Below are 26,627 nucleotides of genomic sequence, written 5' to 3'. Positions count from 1 at the left end.
CGGAAGCTTCGGGAATTATAAGATCTTCGGTGTTAATTTCGTCCGATTCGAAAATATTTCCTTACTAGGATTTCGAAACCAAAAACAGCAGAAAACAACAGAACCGGCCATTCGGCATCTCGTCAATAGGTTAGTTCCAGAAAATGCACAAAAACGATATAAAGTGTGAACAAAACATGTAGGTATTGTCATAAAACAAGCATGGAACATCAGAAATTATAGATACGTTGGAGACGTATCAGCTGTCAGCAGAATAGAACCTAGGCCACCGCCACTGCCGCCGGCCTGTCTGCCCCACGCGTCCTTGTTTTCCATCATGAAGTAAATGACGAGGGTTATGCTGGTTATGATAAGAAACTAGGACGGCCTTGTCCCGACTAATACTCTGGTGATGGTGGCACCAACGTCCAGTCCCCAGTTTGAGAGAACCACTCTGAAGACGATGAGAATGGATGCCAGGAGGCGGTTGAACTCTGTGGCGGAGATGGCCTGGGGTAAGCTCGTGCGGCGAGAAATCCACAAGTTCCTTCAGAGTTTCCAGAGACCAAGATGAGTCGCCTGGTTGGTTCGACTGGTTCGCAGGCACAAATCTGGGTCTCGTTTCCATCTCTTTCCTAGGCTGCGCGCTCGCTGCTCCATGATCATTAGTCTTCGTGTTGAGGATTCCATCATTGCGGGTTTGCAACAGTGGTTCGTTTACTGGCTGAATCTCAGGAACAACACTGCGTGTCTTGAAATGCTGGAGGATGTCGACTTCGCTGCTATGGGCTTTATGCTTTGGTTTTTGTTGAAGGGATTGGCCAGTTGGCTGAATTTTAGGGAGCATATCTCTACGTTCTGACTTCTGGAAATTCCTGACCTTTTCAACACCAAATCCAACATCCTTAGCTGAGGTGAAGGAGTAGAACTAGTGGTGAATCTGCAAAAGGACAATTACTATGATCAAGACATAATGTCTAAAGAAGCCGTCACATATGCTTTAACATTTGAGTATATCCAAAAAAAAAGCATATAGCATTCAAATTATCCAGCTTTCATCAACTAAGGTAAGACATGAAATGATATCTTATGCCCAATGAGCTTATGACTTATAATAGTCTATATACATTAAATGTGCACCCATAGTGAAGCTAAAAGATGACGGATACGGAGAATTATGAAAGAGAAGACATACAAATAGGTAAACGATGGCGTTGTACTTGATAGATGATATTTATATGAAATGGGAAAACCAAAGGAGTTACCTAAAAAACTATCAACTGAGTGATAACTGATTATGTGACTAAGTTGCAGCAAAGAGATCTGATGAAGTTAAATACCCAGTTTTAGAAACTAACCACCATGTCCCTAATGACAACTTCTCTGAGCAGAACCACAAGCAGATGCTAGAATGACCTTCGGTGCACATTAATTCTCAGGGAAGCATGGAGTTCTTAAACATCTCAGAAATCATTTTGTTTGCCGAGCTTCTGCTCGGGACAGACAACCAAGTGATATGGCGATGAAAAGGGAATGGTGAGTATACTGAAAAATCTGCATATCTCATGTTCTTTGAGCGCATCCCTGAAAGTAGCATTTGCACTTTCAAACACCACATTTTTCTGCGCCATTATTTGTAACTGAGACAACATAATCCACGACCACATCTATGTGTGCAGGATCCATCACTAGCTACTTCTCGAATTAGTTAATGTAAACTAAAAATACTGGTCAAAGCTACCAGTCTTATCTTTTGAGCGTTTAGAAGTTTCTGCAATGTTTATTTCTACACACCTTGTACGCTTCATCTATACCACCATCGGGGTCTTAAGTTTGGAGTATGTTTCGATTTCTTTTGCCTTCTCTTACTCTATAGTAATAATAGGAACCTGGTCAAGCAACGCTGGGAGTGTTTGGCGCCGTTGAAGATGACGTTCTTCTCCTGGTTAATGGTGTCAAACCAGTGCTGGATAGCAGACCAGTTGGCTCTTAAAAGCCATGGGTTGCCCCACCAAGCGGCGTGCACTCTTTGTGAGCAGAACGATGATTTCATCTCCCAATTGCTACAGGATGTCCATTCTCCCAGAAGGACTGGTTCAATGTGTTTCAAGCCCACGTACATGGCCCCAAGTCAATCTGGTCGGCGCCTGAATGCGTGATCAAGATTTATGCTCTTGGTTAGCTGAGGCAAAAAGCAGGACAAGGGACAAACTCAACAGTGCACACTCCCTCATCATGCTCACCCTTCGTCTTTCGTGGTACATGAGGAATGCATGTGTTTTCGATAACAGAAGGCCAGTGGTCAGGGACCTGGTGGATAGAATCCTCAATGAGGTTGAACATAGGAGAATTGTCGGCGCTGAAGAGCCGAGGAACTTCCCCTGGACTCTAGGTCCTCAGAGTCTGCTGCGCCAGTGGCCGCAACGACACAAGCTACATAGGCGTTGTTCTTGCTGTTGTACATTTTTTGCTTTTTCATTAGCTTTATCTTGTGGGTGACGGCAAAATTCTGGGACAATCGCTGGATCAACAACCAGTCCATTCGCGAGGTAGCGCCACAGATTTACCTATGCATTCCCAAGCGACGGCGACGCTCACGGACCATGGTTGATGGACTGAATGGCCACCAATGGGCACAGGACATACATGGGACTCTTGGGATACAAGAGATAGGCCAATACCTGCAGCTTTGGCAGATGATTCAGGGAATGACACTCACAGACGAGACCGGCTACCTCTAGTGGAAGTGGACGCCGAGTGGCACATACTCTGCACGATCAGCATACCTGGTCATATTCCACGGTTTGACCTCTAGCCCTACCCGGAAGCACATATGGAAGGCCTGGGCACCGCCGAAGGTGAAATTCTTTCACTGTCTGGCCTCCCAAGATCGCTAATGGACCTTTGAACGTCTTGCGGGTCGCGGGCTGCAACACCATCAACGATGCTTGTTTTGCGACCAAGAGTCGGAGAGCATGCACCATCTGCTCATTGAGTGCCCCTTCTCCAAGCAAATCTTGCACAACGCACTAGCCTGGCTTTGGATGACTGATACGTCTCAAACGTATCTATAATTTCTTATGTTCCATGCTACTTTATTGATGATACTCACATGTTTTATACACATTATATGTCATTATTATGCATTTTCCGGCACTAACCTATTGACGAGATGCCGAAGAGTCGCTTGTCATGTTTTCGCTGTTTTTGGTTTCAGAAATCCTACAAAGGAAATATTCTCGGAATTGGACGAAATCAACGCCCAGGGTCTTATTTTTCCACGAAGTTTCCAGAAGACCGAAAGGATTACGAAGTGGGGCGACGAGGCGACGCCACGCCAGGGCCGCGCGGCCAAGGGTGGGGCCGCGCCGCCCTGTTGTGTGGGTCCCTCGCGTCGCCCCTAAACCTACCCTTCCGCCTACTTAAAGCCTTCGTCGCGAAACCCCCAGGACCGAGAGCCATGATACGGAAAACCTTACAGAGATGCCGCCGCCGCCAATCCCATCTCGGGGATTCGAGAGATCGCCTCCGGCACCCTGCCGGAGAGGGGAATCATCTCCCGGAGGGCTCTTCATCGCCATGATCGCCTCCGGATCGATGTGTGAGTAGTTCACCCCTGGACTATGGATCCATAGCAGTAGCTAGATGGCTGTCTTCTCCTCATTGTGCTATCATGTTATATCTTGTGAGCTGCCTATCATGATCAAGATCATCTATTTGTAATGCTACATGTTGTGTTTGTTGGGATCCGATGAATATTGAATACTATGTCAAGTTGATTAGCAATCTATCATATATGTTGTTTATGTTCTTGCATGCTCTCCGTTGCTAGTAGAGGCTCTGGCCAAGTTGATACTTGTGACTCCAAGAGGGAGTATTTATGCTCGATAGTGGGTTCATGCCTCCACTGAGTCTGGGACGATGACGAGAAAGTTCTAAGGTTGTGGATGTGCTGTTGCCACTAGGGATAAAACATCGATGCTTTGTCTAAGGATATTTGTGTTGATTACATTACGCACCATACTTAATGCAATTATCTGTTGTTTGCAACTTAATACCGGAAGGGGTTCGGATGATAACTCTGAAGGTGGACTTTTTAGCCATAGATGCATGCTCGGATAGCGGTCTATGTACTTTGTCGTAATGCCCCGATTAAATCTCATAGTACTCATCATGATATATGTATGTGCATTGTTATGCCTTCTTTATTTGTCAATTGCCCAACTGTAATTTGTTCACCCAACATGTTATTTATCTTATGGGAGAGACACCACTAGTGAACTGTGGACCCCGGTCCAATTCTTTACATCTGAAATACAATCTACTGCAATTGTTCGTTACCGTTCTTCGTAAACAAACATCATCATCCTGTTATCACCAGAATTTAACCGAGTCAGAGGTGGGCCGCAATCAAGATGGGCTTAAAGAAATATACATGGAGGATTATGTGAATCGGCCTTTTATACCAAGTTGGGCTTAATTGCCCATGTATCTGTAACATATTAGATCGTATTTTAGTTTAGAGATAGAGTCTTACTCGTGCACGGTTTAGTGCACGCCCACATTAGAAAGTCCGCTGGACTATAAATATGTATCTAGGGTTTATGGAATAAACAACAACACAACGTTCACCCCAAAACAAACCAATCTCGGCGCATCGCCAACTCCTTCGTCTCGAGGGTTTCAATCAGGTAGCGACATGCTGCCTAGATCGCATCTTGCGATCTAGGCAAGCACAAGCCCCACGTTGTTCATGCGTTGCCCGTATCGAAGCGTCTTTGATGGCGGGCAACGTAGTTATCATAGATGTGTTAGGGTTAGCATAGTTCTTCGTATAACATGCTTACGTAGTGCAACCTTTGCATGTCTAGCCGCCCTCACGCCTATCTCGGTGTGGGGGCGGCACCCTGCTTGTTCTTTATTTAGTAGATCTGATCCGTTACGATTGCTCCTTGCTCTGCAAGGATTAGTTTAATATCTGCAATAGTTAGGCCTTACAAAGGGGGGGAGGATCCAGTGGCACGTAGGGTGGCGTTCGCAAGTCCTAAACAGGATGTTCCGAGGATCAACGTCATGTTGGTTTTGTGGCCTTGTTTAGGATCGGCTTACGAGCACCGTGCGTGGCCGCGAGGCCCAACCTGGAGTAGGATGATCCGATTATGCGGTGAAAACCCTAAATCGTCGTAGATCTAATTAGCTTTATCTTGATCAAGCAGGATCACCAAGTATTCGTGCACCCCGTACGAATCATGGGTGGATCGGCTCTTTGAGCCGATTCACAGGATAACCTGAGAGCCGATCGAGGCTCGTATTTAATGTTTACGTGTATGCCATGCGAGGACTAAGCGAGGCATCCCCATCACCTTCCCCGACCAGGTATAGTTCAGGTGGCACGCCCTTGCACTTCGCATCGCCGCGTGTGACCGAGAAGAGCATTGCGGGCCGTCGCTCGGAGGGGTCTCAGCCAGCCGCAGCTCTAGGCTCTTCCCGGCACTACCGTGTTGACAGTCGCTGCCCGCCGGTGGGTTTTGGCGGTCAACACATTCTGGCACGCCCGGTGGGACATCGTCTACATCAACCACATCGCCATCTACATCTGAGATGGCGGCGGACGGCACGACAGTCACCTACGAGGAGTTACCTGCCGAGCTCAAGAAGAAATACGACGAGATCAAGGTCACCCTCGAAGCCGACCTCATCGGCTCTTTTCAGAGAACCCGTACCCATGGCATCAGATGGAAGGGATTCTCACCAGAAGGTGCACTCGATGGGATAGACCTCTCTGCCCCGTCGGAGGAACGCACCAGAGGCCTACGGCAGGAGATCAACTACTTGGTGGCTCACTCGCTACACCGCCACTCTGAAAACTTGGTCAACGTGTTGGAGCGCCTCGCTCTACGCGTGATCCAGGAGATCATGAGCCACCAGTACTCGCCGTCAGGACCAGCTCTCGGGACGCATCAAGGAGAGTTGCCACTCTAGTCCCGTCCACCGCTGCCATATGCGTTGGCAGCACCAGCTGAAGTGCCGGCTACACCGGCATTCGTCGTCTACAAGATCGATGGTGGCCCTAGTGGCTACCAGTTCTTGGCTGAGGCGCCCAAGGAGATCCCTCAAGGATACGCGTGCACGTATGTGCCAGATTGTGGCAACTGGCCACTCTCGAACCAGGCCACAACGTCGGGGACTCCGGCGCAAACGGGAGGAACGTCGACAACGAGCTTGAGAAGCGACGTGGCTAACTAAGTATGCCACCCCGACGAAACTCCCGAGCCCGGCTCCCGCGGTTGGCTCGTAGCTGGAAAAGCAAACATGGCTGGCTAAGTACGCCACCCCGGCGAATCTTCGCAGTACATCTCCCTGCAGCCAGCACAGCCGGATCAGATCAGTACCATACTGAGAGACCAGTTCGGCATGGTGCCGAAAAGAAGGGCAATCGGCTATTCCAAGCCGTACCCCGACGAGTACAAGATGATCCCGCTGCCACCTAAATATCGGCTCCCTGACTTCTCCAAATTCAGTGGATCGGATGGCTCCAGCTCCATCGAGCACATCGGCCGATATTTGGCGCAACTAGGACCGGCTTCAGTGTCGGATCAGCTACGCGTGAGGCTCTTTTCACAGTCCCTCACAGGATCGGCTTTTGGATGGTATACCTCTTTTCCAGCAAACTCCATCCAGTCTTGGAAGCAATTGGAAGAACATTTCCATATGCAATACCATTCAGAAGCTTCCGAGTCTAGCATTGCCGATCTAGCACAACTACGTCAGAAGCGCGGAGAGACGGTAACAGAGTACATCCAGCGCTTCAGGAATCTTAGGAACCGATGTTATTCGGTTCGTATAACTGAAAAGGAAGCGATCGAGTTGGCGTAGGCGGCCTTGCCACACAGCTCAAGGACATGGCCTCCCAAGCAGATTATCCTCGCCGGCGCACATGGTTCGGAAACTATCAGCATATGAACAGCGCCACCCGGACTCGTACCGGGACAAGTTCAAGCGTGCGGTAGTCATGGTCGATACGAGAGGAAGGTGAAGTACCCGCGGGAGACCAAGAAGTAGCAGTGGCTGAGTGGACTCGGGGAGGAACCCCCGTGTCCCGCAAATGGGTAAAGCCACCGTGGCCGCCCGTGGGATTTGATTTTGACGTGACCAAGACCGAACAAATCTTCGACCTCCTGCTCAAGGAGAAACAGTTGACGATTCCTGAAGGTCTCAAGTTCCCCACGGCGCAAGAGCTAAACGGAAAGCCGTACTGCAAATTCCACAACTCGCTCTCCCATGCTACCAACGACTGCAGGGTGTGGCGTCAGCACATCCAAGCGGCGATAGAGAAGGGGCGTCTAATTTTCAACCAGGACGCCATGAAGGTCGACACCCAACCCTTCCCCGCCGTTAACATGGTGGAAGTCACCCACCCTGAGGGTTGCCAGCCAGGTCCATCGTTCAGCATCAACATGGTAGGACCTGGGAACCACTCTGGCAAAGATGGAGATGAGGGCAGCTGCTCTCATAGCAAGGACACAGAGGAGGCCGCTCCACGCGATCGGCTCCATCATGATGGCAAGCGCTACGTCACAGGGGGAGAAGTGAAGAACATAAGATATCAACGACCTCTCTCTGATCACCTCCTCAACAAATATGTGAGTCAGTATGACCAACACCGACGGTCCAACTATGATGATAAAGGAGATCGTCTGGCTAGAGAAGCCAGAAGACATCGTCGGCGAGGATCGCGATGAGGAGGAGCACGAGCGCCGTGCCACGGACAAGTCAAGGGAGCAAGATGACAACGCCAGACACTGGGACTGCCCTTTCTTCAGACACTGCTGGGATTCAGGAATGAGCCGATTGCCCACAATCGGCAATTGCCCAGAATGCAATCAGAAGAAGAAGGAGGCAGCCAACGTATCTGTGTTCGAGCGCCTAGGGCCTCTCCCACCACAAAGCAAACGCGCTGAGTCACCTCGTTGGGCAGATCTTGAGGATTCAGAAGACGAGGGACAAGAAGAAGAAGAAGACAAGTACCACCGGCCAAGGTGGTGCCCTGACGGACTCAGCCGTTCCCAAAAATGCAGGGTTCAGCGATTGCGCGGCCTGGAGGAAGCCGAGAGGTTATACCTGCATACGCTAAGGAAGGCACGGCCTGATCTGGCTGCGAAGGTTCAGCGAACCCTGGATGAAGAGGGTCGTCCACGAAAAATGGAGTGGCGCCCCAAACAGAGGAAAGCCGATGATGAGACATCGGCTGGCACAAATATGGTACTCGTCTTGCCGACAGGGCTTAGTGCTCCACGTTTACACGACGCACTCAAGGTGGACGACGGCGAGCACACCAACAGGATGAAATCAGAGGTTGGGCTGGTTTTGTCTGCCGGCCTGAGCGAGTAGCAAGGGCTCGTCAATAAGCTAGCATGGCGAGGCTGATCCTTGCGATCGGCCCCAAACTTTATGAAGGGAGCTTACAAAAACCTTCAACGAGCAAGCAATGTGGAGGCCGATTCCAGCAATCGGCCAAAATTATCCTCAACCACCATTCTGCCTGGTTTCAAACATGTTATCCAACAGAGCCGATACCATCAATTCTCTTGACAGAATCGGCTCGGGGGGCACCCAGGTGTATGAAAATACGAGGATATGCAACGGAAGCATCTCATCTTCTGGTGATGGGTATTGGAATATGGGGGCCGATGCACAGGTCGGCCGTAAAAAAAAAATCTAAAAAATTCGAAAATTTTCGAGCACAGCCGATGCGGCAGGCATCGACTTCAGAATCAAGAAACAGCCGGTGCAGCAGACATCGACTTAAGGATGTGGAAGCCGATGTGGAGCCGGTCTGGCCTGCAAGAATTGAGGAAGCTCGGGGGGCAGCTCACCTTGAAGGCTCTCTGCTTTGAGAAGCCGATTTGTGTTCGAATCGGCTAGCTCTGCATAAGAAACTCCCTCAGACATGATCAAGACCAGGTCCGGGCAGCTAATTGGCGTATCCTCGTCTCTGTTTTGCCTTGGCTGAGACTCGGGGGCAGCGAGGTTCGAGTAAGGCCCGGGGGCGGCGGACCAGTGGATACTCGTTTAAAGAGCCGATGGGGATACCATCGGCTGATCCTTCATTGCAACCTTCTTCACCATGATGGGTACTGAAGAGGATTAGTGGGTTTGGTTGGAAAAGTTCAAAGGGTTTTCCTGAGGATCCTGCATTTTCCACCAGATTTAGGAAATCATCAGCTGAAGAAGAGAAGGGTGAATTTCAAAGGACCGATGCGGTGCGATCGGCTCATTACGCATTGGCAAAGGGGACGAATCGGCGAGGTCAGCAGAAGAGGGAATCGGCTCAATTGAACTCAGAAGGAATTGGCAAAATCAAAATTGGGGAAAAGTTCTTCGTTGATTAGATGAGATTCCTTACATAAAGAGCTAATTGCTCTCAAAAGGGAAATACTAGGGGATCCATTGCCCCATCTACTGCTACTGGCCCTATTCTAGAGATCCTATCTATGGGCCATCACTGCCCTCGTCGTCGCCGTCGTCGCCACCGTCGGCGCTGCTCCCGGCGGGCTCGTCGTCGCTCCAATGGCCGCCGGCCGGGCCCTCGTTGTCTTCATCTTCTTCGTCAGCGTCGTCCTCGTCGCTGTCGAAGTCGCTAAGATTGCCCGGCCAAGGGCAGAACCGCTTGGCCGGCGGCTCGTCGGAGGAGCTCTCGTCGTCGTCCTCCTCCTCCTCCTCTTCCTGCTCCTCCTCCTCCTCGGAAGAGGTGAAGTCGCAGGAGAAGCTGTCGTCGTCATTCTCCTCCTCCGCTTCCCCAACGGCGAGGAAGCGGAGGTCGCTCTCCCCGTCCGTTGAGGACTGGTCGTCCTCGGACCAGATGGAGAAGTTGTGGTCTGGCTCCTCCCCGGCCGCAATGGCGCGGCGGGTGTTGGCCGCGTGGACCGCCGCCGCGTCGTACTCCGGCGTCGGCTCACGGGACGTGGAGGACTGGCTGGAAGGATCCGATGGAGCAGAGGAGGAAGATGACATGGTGGCAGGAGGGTTTTTGGAGTGCTAATGCGAAGGAGATGCAGAGGGGAACTGTTCGCAGCGGTTAAATAAAAGGGGATATAGTGAAAATTCAATGTCACAGCAGTTTCCGAGGAAGTGGTGCCTAAAGAAAACTACCAAATCACGCGGAGAAGTTGAGAAGGCAAGGCATCATGATGAAGGATATTGCGACGGTTCTGCCACGACATGACCCGACGAGAGAAAGCAGAGTGATTTTGGAATTACCAATTCCAAAACCAGGGGGGCATGTGTTATCACCAGAATTTAACCGAGTCAGAGGTGGGCCGCAATCAAGATGGGCTTAAAGAAATATACATGGAGGATTATGTGAATCGGCCTTTTATACCAAGTTGGGCTTAATTGCCCATGTATCTGTAACATATTAGATCGTATTTTAGTTTATAGATAGAGTCTTACTCGTGCACGGTTTAGTGCACGCCCACATTAGAAAGTCCGCTGGACTATAAATATGTATCTAGGGTTTATGGAATAAACAACAACACAACGTTCACCCCAAAACAAACCAATCTCGGCGCATCGCCAACTCCTTCGTCTCGAGGGTTTCAATCGGGTAGCGACATGCTGCCTAGATCGCATCTTGCGATCTAGGCAGCACAAGCCCCACGTTGTTCATGCGTTGCCCGTCATCGAAGCGTCTTTGATGGCGGGCAACGTAGTTATCATAGATGTGTTAGGGTTAGCATAGTTCTTCGTATAACATGCTTACGTAGTGCAACCTTTGCATGTCTAGCCGCCCTCACGCCTATCTCAGGTGTGGGGGCGGCACCCTGCTTGTTCTTTATTTAGTAGATCTGATCCGTTACGATTGCTCCTTGCTCTGCAAGGATTAGTTTAATATCTGCAATAGTTAGGCCTTACAAAGGGGGAGGATCCGGTGGCACGTAGGGTGGCGTTCGCAAGTCCTAAACGAGGATGTTCCGAGGATCAACGTCATGTTGGTTTTGTGGCCTTGTTTAGGATCGGCTTACGAGCACCGTGCGTGGCCGCGAGGCCCAACCTCGGAGTAGGATGATCCGATTATGCGGTGAAAACCCTAAATCGTCGTAGATCTAATTAGCTTTATCTTGATCAAGCAGGATCACCAAGTATTCGTGCACCCCGTACGAATCATGGGTGGATCGGCTCTTTGAGCCGATTCACGAGATAACTCGAGAGCCGATCGAGGCTCGTATTTAATGTTTACGTGTATGCCATGCGAGGGACTAAGCGAGGCATCCCCATCACCTTCCTGACCAGGTATAGGTCAGGTGGCACGCCCTTGCACTTCGCATCGCCGCGTGTGACCAGAAGAGCATTGCGGGCCGTCGCTCGGAGGGGTCTCAGCCAGCCGCAGCTCTAGGGTCTTCCCGGCTCTACCGTGTTGACAGTCGCTGCCCGCCGGTGGGTTTTGGCGGTCAACACATCCACATTATACATTTAATCCTTTGTTTACAATAAGCCGGTGAGATTGACAACCTCACTGTTACGTTGGGGCAAAGTACTTTGATTGTGTTGTGCAGGTTCCACGTTGGCGCCGGAATCCCTGGTGTTGCGCCGCACTACACTCCGCCACCAACAAACTTCACGTGTTCCTTGACTCCTACTGGTTCGATAACCTTGGTTTCTTACTGAGGGAAAACTTACTGCTGTGCGCATCACACCTTCCTCTTGGGGTTCCCAACGAACGTGTCGACTACGCGCCATCAAGACTGTTTTCTGGCGCCGTTGCCGGGGAGATCAAGACACGCTGCAAGGGGAGTCTCCCACATCCAATCTCTTCACTTTGTTTTTGTCTTGCTTTACTTTATTTTATTTACTGCTTTGTTTGCTCTTATATCAAAAATACAAAAAAATAGTTGCTAGTTTTATTTTATTTACTGTCTTGTTCTCCATATTGCAAACACACAAAAATTAGTTACTTGCATTTATTTACTTTTTGTTTATTTCATCATGTTGCCTCCTAAGTTTACTTTGAAAAAAATACCGGTAGGACAAGGGTCTATCATTGGAAGAGATAATGTAGAAGAATTTTTCACCCATGTTAGTATGGATGAAGATTTTGAAGATATACCATTATTAAAAGTTGTTCCTACTTATGAAAGTGTTTCTGCCTGTTTAGTACACATGTTGGAAACTAAATTTGTTAATCTCAATCCCATAATGCAACATATGTTTCTTACACTTTCTGATATGGAGATGGGAGAAAAGAGAGATTTTGTTTTAAAAGTCCTTGTTAGAGAATTTGAAGATATAGCTAAAGAAGCTAGAAAAGTTTTTATTAAGCATAAGAGGCTTGGTTTGTTCACTGATTTTAAAAGAACACTTGAAAAGATGGACATGGATAGAATATGGTACACTAATAATGTTAATGAAGGTGGGGAGATTAAAGTACCGATACCTAGTAAGCTCCTAGGAATGCATGAAGCTCTAGAAAATAACTATGCTTGGCTTGTTCCTGAAAATTTGTTTGATGAGAATAGTAAGCCTAAAAGTGTACAAAGAGGAGTTACTTACATAGACCACATACAATGAATTGTTGAGGAAACTCCCAACACCCCTGGTAAGAATGCTAATGCTTCGTCTCTCGATAATACTTGATTCACACTTTCTGCGCCTAGCTGAAAGGCGTTAAAGAAAAGCGCTTATGGGAGACAACCCATTATTTTACTTCTGCACTTTGTTTTATATTTGAGTCTTGGAAGTTGTTACTACTGTAGCAATCTCTCCTTATCTTTATTTTATTGCATTGTTGTGCCACGTAAAGTCTTTGATACTAAAGTCAATACTAGATTTGGATTGCTGCGCAGGAACAGATTTCTTGCTGTCACGAAATTGAGCCGCCCCTGCTGTAGAAAATTTATAAAAATCTGCCAATTTACGTGCGTGGTCCTCAGATATGTACGCAACTTTCATTCAATTTGGGCATTTTCATCTGAGCAAGTCTGGTGCGTCTAAAAAATTCGCCTTTACGGACTGTTCTGTTTTGACAGATTCTGCCATTTATTTCGCATTGCTTGTTTTGCTATGTTTGATGGATTTCTTTGTTCCATTAACTTTCAGTAGCTTTGTGCAATGTCCAGAAGTGTCAAGAATGATTATGTCACCTCTGAATATATGAATTTTAAATTATGCACTAACCCTCTAATGAGATTGTTTTGAGTTTGGTGTGGAGGAAGTTTTCAAGCGTCAAGAGAGGAGGATGATACAATATGATCAAGAAGAGTGAAAAGTCTAAGATTGGGGATGCCCCCGTGGTTCATCCCTGCATATTTTAAGAAGACTCAAGCAGCTAAGCTTGGGGATGCCCAAGGCATCCCTTCTTCATCAACAACTTATCAGGTCACCTCTAGTGAAATTATATTTTTATTCCGTCACATCTTATGTGCTTTACTTGGAGCGTCTGTTTGTTTTTGTTTTTGTTTTTGTCTGAATAAAATCGGATCCTAGCATTCTTTATTTGTGAGAGAGACACGCTCCGCTGTTTCGTATGAACACATATGTTCTTAGCTTTATTCTTAATGTTCATTGCGAAGGTTGAACTACTTCGTTCATTGTTAGATGGTTGGAAACAGAAAATGCTGCATGTCGTAAATGGTATAATGTCTTGAATAATTTTATACTTGGCAATTGTTGTGCTCATATAGATCATGTTTAAGCTCTTGCATCATGTACTTTGCACCTATTAATGAAGAACTACATAGAGCTTGTTAAAATTTGGTTTGCATGATTAATCTCTAGAGTCTAGATATTTTCTGGTTAAGGTGTTTGAACAACAAGGAGACGATGTAAAGTCTTATAATAATTACAATATGTTCATATGTGAGCTTTGATGCACCATTTTATACTTGAGTTTGCTTCAAACAACCTTGCTAGCCTAGCCTTGTATTGAGAGGAATTCTTCTCGTGCATCCAAATCCTTGAGCCAAAAACTATGCCATTTGTGTCCACCACACCTACCTACTGCATGGTATTTCTCTACCATTCCAAAGTACATTACTTGAGTGCTACCTTTAAAAATTCTATTCCTTGTCTTTGCAATATATAATTCATGGGAACAATAGCCTGAAAAACTATTGTGGTGAAGAATATGTACTTATGTGTCTTATTTCTTAATAAGTTGCTTGTTGAGCGGTAACCATGTTTCTGGGGACGCCATCAACTATTACCTTTGTTGAATATCATGTGAGTTGCTATGCATGTTCGTCTTGTCTGAAGTAAGGGCGATTTTCATGATCAAATGGTTTGAGTATGCATATTGTTAGAGAAGAACATTGGGCTGCTAACTAAAGCCATGATCCATGGTGGAAGTTTCAGTTTGGACAATTAATCCTCAATATCATATGAGAATATTTTCTGTTGTTGAATGCTTATGCATTAAAGAGGAGTCCATTGTCTGTTGTCTATGTTGTCCCGGTATGGATGTCTAAGTTGAGAATAATCAAAAGCGAGAAATCCAATGCAAACTTTTTCCTTAGACCTTTGTACAGGCGGCATAGAGGTACCCCTTTGTGACACTTGGTTGAAACATATGCTATGCAATGATAATCCGTGTTAATCCAAGTTAATTAGGACAAGGTGCGAGCACTATTGGTATACTATGCATGAGGCTTGCAACTTATAGGATGTCTTATACATAACACATATGATTTATTACTACCGTTGGCAAAATTGTTTCTATGTTTTCAAAATGAAAAGCTCTAGCACAAAAACAGTAATCCATGCTTCCCTCTGCGAAGGGCCTATCTTCTACTTTATTGTTGAGTCAGTTTACCTATTCCTTCTATCTTAGAAGCAAACACTTGTATCAACTCGTGTGCATTGATTCTTACATGTTTACCTATTGCACTTGTTATATTACTTTGTGTTGACAATTATCCATGAGATAAATATGTTGAAGTTGAAAGCAACTGCTGAAACTTATATCTTCCTTTGTGCTGCTTCAATGCCTTTACTAAGAATTTATTGTTTTATGAGTAACTCTTATGCAAGTCTTATTGATGCTTGTCTTGAAAGTATTATTCATGAAAAGTTTTTGCCATATGACTCATTTGTTTACTCATTGTCTTCATCATTGCTTCGAATCGCTGCATTCATCTCATATGCTTTACAATAGTATTGATCAAGATTATGATAGCATGTCACTTCAGAAATTATCTTTGTTATCGTTTACCTACTCGAGGGCGAGTAGGAACTAAGCTTGGGGATGCTTGATATGTCTCAAACGTATCTATAATTTCTTATGTTCCATGCTACTTTATCGATGATACTCACATGTTTTATACACATTATATGTCATTATTATGCATTTTCCGGCACTAACATATTGACGAGATGCCGAAGAGCCAGTTGATGTTTTCTGCTATTTTTGGTTTCAGAAATCCTACAAAGGAAATATTCTCGGAATTGGACGAAATCAACGCCCGGTGGTCTTATTTTTCCACGAAGCTTCCGGAAGACCGATGGCGTGTATTTCACACGTTCGTTGGGCAACCCCAAGAGGAAGGTATGATGCGCACAAGCAGCAAGTTTTCCCTCGAAAGAAACCAAGGTTTATCGAACCAGGAGGAGCCAAGAAGCACGTTGAAGGTTGATGGCGGCGGGATGTAGTGCGGCGCAACACCAGAGATTCCGGCGCCAACGTGGAACCCGCACAACACAACCAAAGTACTTTGCCCCAACGAAACGAGTGAGGTTGTCAATCTCACCGGCTTGTCTGTAACAAAGGATTAACCGTATTGTGTGGAAGATGATTGTTTGCGAGAGAAAATAGTAAAAACAAGTATTGCAGACAGATTTGTATTTCAAGTATAAAAGAATGGACCGGGGTCCACAGTTCACTAGAGGTGTCTCTCCCATAAGATAAAAGCATGTTGGGTGAACAAATTACAGTCGGGCAATTGACAAATAGAGAGGGCATAACAATGCACATACATGACATGATAAGTATAGTGAGATTTAATTGGGCATTACGACAAAGTACATAGACCGCCATCCAACTGCATCTATGCCTAAAAAGTCCACCTTCAGGTTATCATCCGAACCCCCTCCAGTATTAAGATGCTAAACAACGGACAATTGCATTAAGTATGGTGCGTAATGTAATCAGCAACTACATCCTCGGACATAGCGCCAATGTTTTATCCCTAGTGGCAACAGCACAACACAACCTTAGGGGTTTCGTCACTCCCCAGGTGTCAATGCGGGCATGAACCCACTATCGAGCATAAGTACTCCCTCTTGGAGTTAAAAGTAAAAACTTGGCCAGAGCCTCTACTAGAAACGGAGAGCATGCAAGATCATAAACAACACATGTATAATAACTTGATAATTAACATGACATGGTATTCTCTATCCATCGGATCCCGACAAACACAACATATAGAATTACAGATAGATGATCTTGATCATGTTAGGCAGCTCACAAGATCCAACAATGAAGCACAATGAGGAGAAGACAACCATCTAGCTACTGCTATGGACCCATAGTCCAGGGGTGAACTACTCACTCATCACTCCGGAGGCGACCATGGCGGCGTAGAGTCCTCCGGGAGATGATTCCCCTCTCCGGCAGGGTGCCGGAGGCGATCTCTCGGATCCCCCGAGATGGGATCGGCGGCGGCGGCGTCTCCGGAAGGTTTTCCGTATCGTGGCTCTCGGTGCGGGGGTTTCGTCACGGAGACTTTTATAGGCGGAAGGGCAGGTCAAGAGGCGGCACGGGGCCCCACACCACGGGGCCGCGCGGCCAAGGGGGCCGCGCCGCCTATAGTGTGGCCCCTCCGTGGCCCCTCTTCGTCTCTCCTTCGGACTTCGGAAGCTTCGTGAGAAAATAGGCCCCCGGGCTTTGATTTCGTCCAATTCCGAGAATATTTCCTTACTAGGATTTCTGAAACCAAAAACAGCTAGAAAACAACGAACCGGCACTTCGGCATCTTGTTAATAGGTTAGTTCCAGAAAATGCACGAATATGACATAAAGTGTGCATAAAACATGTAGATAACATCAATAATGTGGCATAGAACATAAGAAATTATCGATACGTCGGAGACGTATCAGCATCCCCAAGCTTAGTTCTGCTCGTCCCGAGCGGGTAAAACGATAACAAAGATAATTTCTGAAGTGATATGCCATCATAACCTTGATCATACTATTTGTAAACATATGTAGTGGATGCAGCGATCAAAACAATGGTAATGACATGAGTAAACAGGTGAATCATATAGCAAAGACTTTTCATGAATAGTACTTCAAGACAAGCATTAATAAGTCTTGCATAAGAGTTAACTCATAAAGCAATAAATCAAAGTAAAGGTATTGAAGCAACACAAAGGAAGATTAAGTTTCAGCGGTTGCTTTCAACTTGTAACATGTATATCTCATGGATAATTGTCAACATAGAGTAATATAACAAGTACAATCTGCAAGTATCTAAGAATCAATGCACAGTTCACACAAGTGTTTGCTTCTTGAGGTGTAGAGAGATAGGTGTACTGACTCAACATAAAAGTAAAGAGAATGGTCCTTCAAAGAGGAAAGCATCGATTGCTATATTTGTGCTAGAGCTTTTATTTTGAAAACATGAAACAATTTTGTCAACGGTAGTAATAAAGCATATGAGTTATGAAAGTTATATCTTACAAGTTGCAAGTCTCATGCATAGTATACTAATAGTGCCCGCACCTTGTCCTAATTAACTTGGACTACCGGATCTTTGCAATGCACATGTTTTGACCAAGTGTCACAATGGGGTACCTCCATGCCGCCTGTACAAAGGTCTAAGGAGAAAGCTCGCATTTTGGATTTCTCGCTTTTGATTATTCTCAACTTAGACATCCATACCGGGACAACATGGACAACAGATAATGGACTCCTCTTTAATGCATAAGCATGTGGCAACAATTATTATTCTCATGTGAGATTGAGGATATGTGTGTCCAAAACTGAAACTTCCACCATGATTCATGGCTTTAGTTAGCGGCCCAAAGTTCTTCTCTAACAATATGCATGCTCCAACCATGAAGGTGGTAGATCTCTCTTACTTCAGACAAGACGGACATGCATAGCAACTCACATGATATCCAACAAAGAAAAGTTGATGGCGTCCCCATAAACATGGTTATCGCTCAACAAGCAACTTAATAAGAGATAAAGTGCATAAGTACATATTCAATACTTCAATAGTTTTTAAGCTATTTGTCCCATGAGCTATATATTGCAAAGGTGAATGATGGAATTTTAAAGGTAGCACTCAAGCAATTTACTTTGGAATGGCGGATAAATACCATGTAGTAGGTAGGTATGGTGGACACAAATGGCATAGTTGTTGGCTCAAGTATTTTGGATGCATGAGAAGTATTCCCTCTCGATACAAGGTTTAGGCTAGCAAGGCTATTTGAAACAAACACAAGGATGAACGGTACAGCAAAACTCACATAAAAGACATATGGTAAACATTATAAGACTCCATACCGTCTTCCTTGTTGTTCAAAACTCAATACTAGATGTTATCTAGACTCTAGAGAAACCAAATATGCAAACCAAATTAGCAAGCTCTAAGTATTTCTTCATTAGTGGGTGCAAAGTATATGATGCAAGAGCTTAAACATGAGCACAACAATTGCCAAGTATCAAATTATCCAAGACATTATAGCATTTTACTACATGTATCATTTTCCAATTCCAACCATATAACAATTTAACGAAGAAGAAACTTCGCCATGAATACTATGAGTAGAGCCTAAGGACATATTTGTCCATATGCTACAGCGGAGCGTGTCTCTCTCCCATAAAGTGAATGCTAGGATCCATTTTATTCAAACAAAACAAAAACAAAAACAAACCGACGCTCCAAGCAAAGTGCATAAGATGTGGCCGAATAAAAATGTAGTTTCAGGGGAGGAACCTGATAATGTTGTCGATGAAGAAGGGGATGTCTTGGGCATCCCCAAGCTTAGACGCTTGAGTCTTCTTAAAATATGCAGGGGTGAACCACCGGGGCATCCCCAAGCTTAGAGCTTTCACTCTCCTTAATCATATTGCATCATACTCCTCTCTTGACCCTTGAAAACTTCCTCCACACCAAACTCGAAACAACTCATTAGAGGGTTAGTGCATAATAAAAATTCACATGTTCAGAGGTGACACAATCATTCTTAACACTTATGGACATTGCATAAAGCTACTGGACATTAGTGGATCAAAGGAATTCATCCAACATAGCAAAAGAGGCAATGCGAAATAAAAGACAGAATCTGTCAAAACAGAACAGTCCGTAAAGATGGATTTTATTAGGCCACCAGACTTGCTCAAACGAAAATACTCAAATTGAATGAAAGTTGCGTACATATCTGAGTATCATGCTCGTAAATTGGCGTAATTTTCTGAGCTACCTACGAGGAGATAGACCCAGATTCGTGACAGACAAAGAAATCTGGAACTCGCGCGAGTAATCCAAATCTAGTACTTACTTTTCTATCAAAGACTTTACTTGGCACAACAAAACATAAAACTAAGATAAGGAGAAGTTGCTACAGTAGTAAACAACTTCCAAGACACAAATATAAAACAAAGTACTGGAGTAAAAACATGGGTTGTCTCCCATAAGCGCTTTTTTAACGCCTTTCGGCTAGGCGCGTAAAGTGTAACTCAAGTGTTATCGCGAGATGGAGCATTGATATCATAAGCTCCCCCATTTGTAGTGGTACTAGGGGCTTTGTTAATTTTAGGCCTATAATAATATTTCTTTGGTTTAGGCACTTTAGAGACATACATAAACTTTTGCTCCTTTCCCACATAAGCTCTCTCTCAAACCGTAAAGATGAAAAGGTTGAACCCAAGGTTCCCATAGCTTTTTCAAGTTCGCCAATCCTATTAATTTGATTATCATGGTCAACACAAGTTCCTAGGACACTAATTCTTTCATCAATTCCTCCTAAGGATTTATCAAGTTCATCAGTTTTATCAAGTAATATCTCCAACTTAGTTTCAACACTCGGAAAATTTTTCTCTATTGTTTCCAATTTTTTTATAACATCCTCAAGGGAGGTTTCACTTTTAGTTTCATTAACAGGTGGTGTTCCAAATAAACTTTCAATAATGCAGCTAGCTTCTAAGGCGGGAGCACCTAGGAAGTTACCTCCCGCGAGACAATCAAGAACATATCTATTCCAACTAGAGATACCAACATAAAAATTCCTGAGTAGGATAGTAGTGGAGTGTTTCTTAGTGCACCTATTATGGGCATCACTAATTCTATACCAAGCATCTTTTAAACATTCTCCTCCTTGTTGCTTAAATGAACGAACTTCAACTTCAGGATTACTCATTTTAGCAGTAGTAAATAAAGCAAACTAGATAAAGTAAATGCAAGTAAACTAATTTTTTTGTGTTTTCGATATAGCAAACAAGATAGCAAATAAAGTAAAGCTAGCAACTAATTTTTTTGTGTTTTGATATAAGTGCAGCAAACAAAGTAGTAAATAAAATAAAGCAAGACAAAAACAAAGTAAAGAGATTGAGAAGTGGAGACTCCCCTTGCAAGCGTGTCTTGATCTCCCCGACAACGGCGCCATAAAAAGAGCTTGATGGCGTGTATTTCACACGTTCGTTGGGCAACCCCAAGAGGAAGGTATGATGCGCACAGCAGCAAGTTTTCCCTCAGAAAGAAACCAAGATTTATCGAACCAGGAGGAGCCAAGAAGCACGTTGAAGGTTGATGGCGGCGGGATGTAGTGCGGCGCAACACCAGAGATTCCGGCGCCAACGTGGAACCTGCACAACACAACCAAAGTACTTTGCCCCAACGAAACAGTGAGGTTGTCAATCTCACCGGCTTGCTGTAACAAAGGATTAACCGTATTGTGTGGAAGATGATTGTTTGCAGAGAAAATAGTAAAAACAAGTATTGCAAGCAGATTTGTATTTCAGTATAAAAGAATGGACCGGGGTCCACAGTTCACTAGAGGTGTCTCTCCCATAAGATAAAAGCATGTTGGGTGAACAAATTACGGTCGGGCAATTGACAAATAGAGAGGGCATAACAATGCACATACATGACATGATAAGTATAGTGAGATTTAATTGGGCATTACGACAAAGTACATAGACCGCCATCCAACCGCATCTATGCCTAAAAGTCCACCTTCGAGGTTATCATCCGAACCCCCTCCAGTATTAAGTTGCTAAACAACGGACAATTGCATTAAGTATGGTGCGTAATGTAATCAGCAACTACATCCTCGGACATAGCGCCAATGTTTTATCCCTAGTGGCAACAAGCACAACACAACCTTAGGGGTTTCGTCACTCCCCAGGTGTCAATGCGGGCATGAACCCACTATCGAGCATAAGTACTCCCTCTTGGAGTTAAAAGTAAAAACTTGGCCAGAGCCTCTACTAGAAACGGAGAGCATGCAAGATCATAAACAACACATGTATAATAACTTGATAATTAACATGACATGGTATTCTCTATCCATCGGATCCCGACAAACACAACATATAGAATTACAGATAGATGATCTTGATCATGTTAGGCAGCTCACAAGATCCAACAATGAAGCACAATGAGGAGAAGACAACCATCTAGCTACCGCTATGGACCCATAGTCCAGGGGTGAACTACTCACTCATCACTCCGGAGGCGACCATGGCGGCGTAGAGTCCTCCGGGAGATGATTCCCCTCTCCGGCAGGGTGCCGGAGGCGATCTCCTGGATCCCCCGAGATGGGATCGGCGGCGGCGGCGTCTCTGGAAGGTTTTCCGTATCGTGGCTCTCGGTACTGGGGGTTTCGTCACGGAGACTTTTTATAGGCGGAAGGGCAGGTCAAGAGGCGGCACGGGGGCCCCACACCACAGGGCCGCGCGACCAAGGGGGGGGCGTGCCGCCCTATAGTGTGGCCCCTCCATGGCCCCTCTTCGTCTCTCCTTCGGACTTCTGGAAGCTTCGTGAGAAAATAGGCCCCTGGGCTTTGATTTCGTCCAATTCCGAGAATATTTCCTTACTAGGGTTTCTGAAACCAAAAACAGCAGAAAACAAGAATCGGCACTTCGGCATCTTGTTAATAGGTTAGTTCCAGAAAATGCACGAATATGACATAAAGTGTGCATAAAACATGTAGATAACATCAATAATGTGGCATAGAACATAAGAAATTATCGATACGTCGGAGACGTATCAAAGACCGAAAGGATTACGAAGTGGGGCGACGAGGCGACGCCACGCCAGGGCCGCGCGGCCAAGGGTGGGGCCGCGCCGCCCTGTTGTGTGGGTCCCTCGCGTCACCCCTAAACCTACCCTTCCGCCTACTTAAAGCCTTCGTCGTGAAACCCCCAGGACCGAGAGCCACGATACGGAAAACCTTACAGAGACGCCGCCGCCGCCAATCCCATCTCGGGGGATTCAGGAGATCGCCTCCGGCACCCTGCCGGAGAGGGGAATCATCTCCCGGAGGGCTCTTCATCGCCATGATCGCCTCCAGATCGATGTGTGAGTAGTTCACCCCTGGACTATGGGTCCATAGCAGTAGCTAGATGGTTGTCTTCTCCTCATTGTGCTATCATGTTAGATCTTGTGAGCTGCCTATCATGATCAAGATCATCTATTTGTAATGCTACATGTTGTATTTGTTGGGATCCGATAAATATTGAATACTATGTCAAATTGATTATCAATCTATCATATATGTTGTTTTTGTACTTGCATGCTCTCCGTTGCTAGTAGAGGCTCGGGCCAAGTTGATACTTGTGACTCCAAGAGGGAGTATTTATGCTCGATAGTGGGTTCATGCCTCCATTGAATCTGGGACAGTGACAGAAAGTTCTAAGGTTGTGGATGTGCTCGTTGCCACTAGGGATAAAGCATCGATGCTTTGTCTAAGGATATTTGTGTTGATTACATTACGCACCATACTTAATGCAATTGTCTGTTGTTTGCAACTTAATACCGGAAGGGGTTCGGATGATAACCCGAAGGTGGACTTTTTAGCCATAGATGCATGCTGGATAGCGGTCTATGTACTTTGTCGTAATGCCCTGATTAAATCTCATAGTACTCATCATGATATATGTATGTGCATTGTTATGCCTTCTTTATTTGTCAATTGCCTAACTGTAATTTGTTCACCTAACATGCTATTTATCTTATGGGAGAGACACCACTAGTGAACTGTGGACCCCGGTCCAATTCTTTACATCTGAAATACAATCTACTGCAATTGTTTGTTACTGTTCTTCGCAAACAAACATCATCATCCACACTATACATTTAATCCTTTGTTTACAGCAAGCCGGTGAGATTGACAACCTCACTGTTACGTTGGGGCAAAGTACTTTGATTGTGTTGTGCAGGTTCCACGTTGACGCCGGAATCCCTGGTGTTGCGCCGCACTACACTCCGCCACCAACAACCTTCACGTGTTCCTTGACTCCTACTGGTTCGATAACCTTGGTTTCTTACTGAGGGAATACTTACTGCTGTGCGCATCACACCTTCCTATTAGGGTTCCCAACGGACGTGTCGACTACGCGCCATCAAGACTATTTTCTGGCGCCGTTGCCGGGGAGATCAAGACACGCTGCAAGGGGAGTCTCCCACATCTAATCTCTTCACTTTGTTTTTGTCTTGCTTTACTTTATTTTATTTACTGCTTTGTTTGCTCTTATATCAAAAATACAAAAAAATTAGTTGCTAGTTTTACTTTATTTACTGTCTTGTTCTCCATATTGCAAACACACAAAAATTAGTTACTTGCATTTATTTACTTTTTGTTTATTTCATCATGTTGCCTCCTAAGTTTACTTTGAAAAAAATATCGGTAGGACAAGGGTCTATCATTGGAAGAGATAATATAGAAGAATTTTTCACCCATGTTAGTATGGATGAAGATTTTGAAGATATACCATTATTAAAAGTTGTTCCTACTTATGAAAGTGCTTCTGCCTGTTTAGTACACATGTTGGAAACTAAATTTGTTAATCTCAATCCCATAATGCAACATATGTTTCTTACACTTTCTGATATGGAGATGGGAGAAAAGAGAGATTTTGTTTTAAAAGTCCTTGTTAGAGAATTTGAAGATATAGCTAAAGAAGCTAGAAAAGTTTTTATTAAGCATAAGAGGCTTGGTTTGTTCACTGATTTTAAAAGAACACTTGAAAAGATGGACATGGATAGAATAAGGTACACTAATAATGTTAATGAAGGTGGGGAGATTAAAGTACCGATACCTAGTAAGCTCCTAGGAATGCATGAAGCTCTAGAAAATAACTATGCTTGGCTTGTTCCTGAAATTTTGTTTGATGAGAATAGTAAGCCTAAAAGTGTACAAAGAGGAGTTACTTACATAGAACACATACAATGCATTGTTGAGGAAACTCCCAACACCCCTGGTAAGAATGCTAATGCTTCGTCTCTCGATAATACTTGATTCACACTTTCTGCGCCTAGCTGAAAGGCGTTAAAGAAAAGCGCTTATGGGAGACAACCCATTATTTACTTCTGCACTTTGTTTTATATTTGAGTCTTGGAAGTTGTTACTACTGTAGCAACATCTCCTTATCTTTATTTTATTGCATTGTTGTGCCAAGTAAAGTCTTTGATAGTAAAGTCAATACTGGATTTGGATTGCTGCGTAGGAACAGATTTCTTGCTGTCACGAAATTGAGCCGCCCCTGCTGTAGAAAATTTATAAAAATCTGCCAATTTACGTGCGTGATCCTCAGATATGTACGCAACTTTCATTCAATTTGGGCATTTTCATCTGAGCAATTCTGGTGCCTCTAAAAAATTCGCTTTTACGGACTGTTCTGTTTTGACAGATTCTGCCATTTATTTCGCATTGCCTGTTTTGCTATGTTTGATGGATTTCTTTATTCCATTAACTTTCAGTAGCTTTGTGAAATGTCCAGAAGTGTTAAGAATGATTATGTCACCTCTGAATATATGAATTTTCAATTATGCACTAACCCTCTAATGAGATTGTTTTGAGTTTGGTGTGGAGGAAGTTTTCAAGGGTCAAGAGAGAAGGATGATACAATATGATCAAGAAGAGTGAAAAGTCTAAGCTTGGGGATGCCCCCGTGGTTCATCCCTGCATATTTTAAGAAGACTCAAGCATCTAAGCTTGGGGATGCCCAAGGCATCCCTTCTTCATCGACAACTTATCGGGTCACCTCTAGTGAAACTATATTTTTATTCCGTCACATCTTATGTGCTTTACTTGGAGCGTCTGTTTGTTTTTGTTTTTGTTTTTGTTTGAATAAAATCGGATCCTAGAATTCTTTGTTTGGGAGAGAGACACGCTCCGCTGTTTCTTATGAACACATATGTTCTTAGCTTTATTCTTAATGTTCATTGCGAAGGTTGAACTACTTCGTTCATTGTTATATGGTTGGAAACAGAAAATGCTGCATGTGGTAAATGGTATAATGTCTTGAATAATTTGATACTTGGCCATTGTTGTGCTCATATAGATCATATTTAAGCTCTTGCATCATGTACTTTGCACCTATTAATGAAGAACTACATAGAGCTTGTTAAAATTTGGTTTGCATGATTAATCTCCAGAGTCTAGATATTTTCTGGTTAAGGTGTTTGAACAACAAGGAGACGATGTAAAGTCTTATAATACTTACAATATGTTCATATGTGAACTTTGCTGCACCATTTTATACTTGAGTTTGCTTCAAACAACCTTGCTAGCCTAGCCTTGTATTGAGAGGAATTCTTCTCGTGCATCCAAATCCTTGAGCCAAAAACTATGCCATTTGTGTCCACCACACCTACCTACTACATGGTATTTCTCTGCCATTCCAAAGTACATTACTTGAGTGCTACCTTTAAAAATTCTATTCCTTGTCTTTGCAATATATAGCTCATGGGAAAAATAGCCTTAAAAACTATTGTGGTGAAGAATATATACTTATGTGTTTTATTTCTTAATAAGTTGCTTGTTGAGCGGTAACCATGTTTCTGGGGACGCCATCAACTATTACCTTTGTTGAATATCATGTGAGTTGCTATGCATGTTCGTCTTGTCTGAAGTAAGGGCGATTTTCATGATCAAATGGTTTGAGTATGCATATTGTTAGAGAAGAACATTGGGCCGCTAACTATAGCCATGATCCATGGTGGAAGTTTCAGTTTGGACAATTAATCCTCAATCTCATATGAGAATATTATCTGTTGTTGAATGCTTATGCATTAAAGAGGAGTCCATTATCTGTTGTCTATGTTGTCCCGGTATGGATGTCTAAGTTGAGAATAATCAAAAGCGAGAAATCCAATGCAAACCTTTTCCTTAGACCTTTGTACAGGCAGCATAGAGGTACCCCTTTGTGACACTTGGTTGAAACATATGCTATGCAATGATAATCCGTGTTAATCCAAGCTAATTAGGACAAGGTGCGAGCACTATTGGTATACTATGCATGAGGCTTGCAACTTATAGGATGTCTTATACATAACACATATGATTTATTACTACCGTTGATAAAATTGTTTCTATGTTTTCAAAATGAAAAGCTCTAGCACAAAAACAGTAATCCATGCTTCCCTCTGCGAAGGGCCTATCTTCTACTTTATTGTTGAGTCAGTTTACCTATTCCTTCTATCTTAG

General features: G+C 44.5%; 1 pseudogene; it reads right to left on the bottom strand.

Annotated features, from left to right (window-relative positions):
• The window catches only part of LOC124662783, a 43,165-nt pseudogene that overhangs the window by 8,270 nt on the left and 8,268 nt on the right, over positions 1 to 26,627 (bottom strand).

This window comes from Lolium rigidum, chromosome 6 (assembly GCF_022539505.1).
Source record: "Lolium rigidum isolate FL_2022 chromosome 6, APGP_CSIRO_Lrig_0.1, whole genome shotgun sequence".
In the NCBI taxonomy this organism is placed as follows: domain Eukaryota; kingdom Viridiplantae; phylum Streptophyta; class Magnoliopsida; order Poales; family Poaceae; genus Lolium; species Lolium rigidum.
The sequence above is the reverse complement of the archived record's forward strand: the minus strand, read 5'-3'. Positions and strand labels throughout refer to the sequence as shown.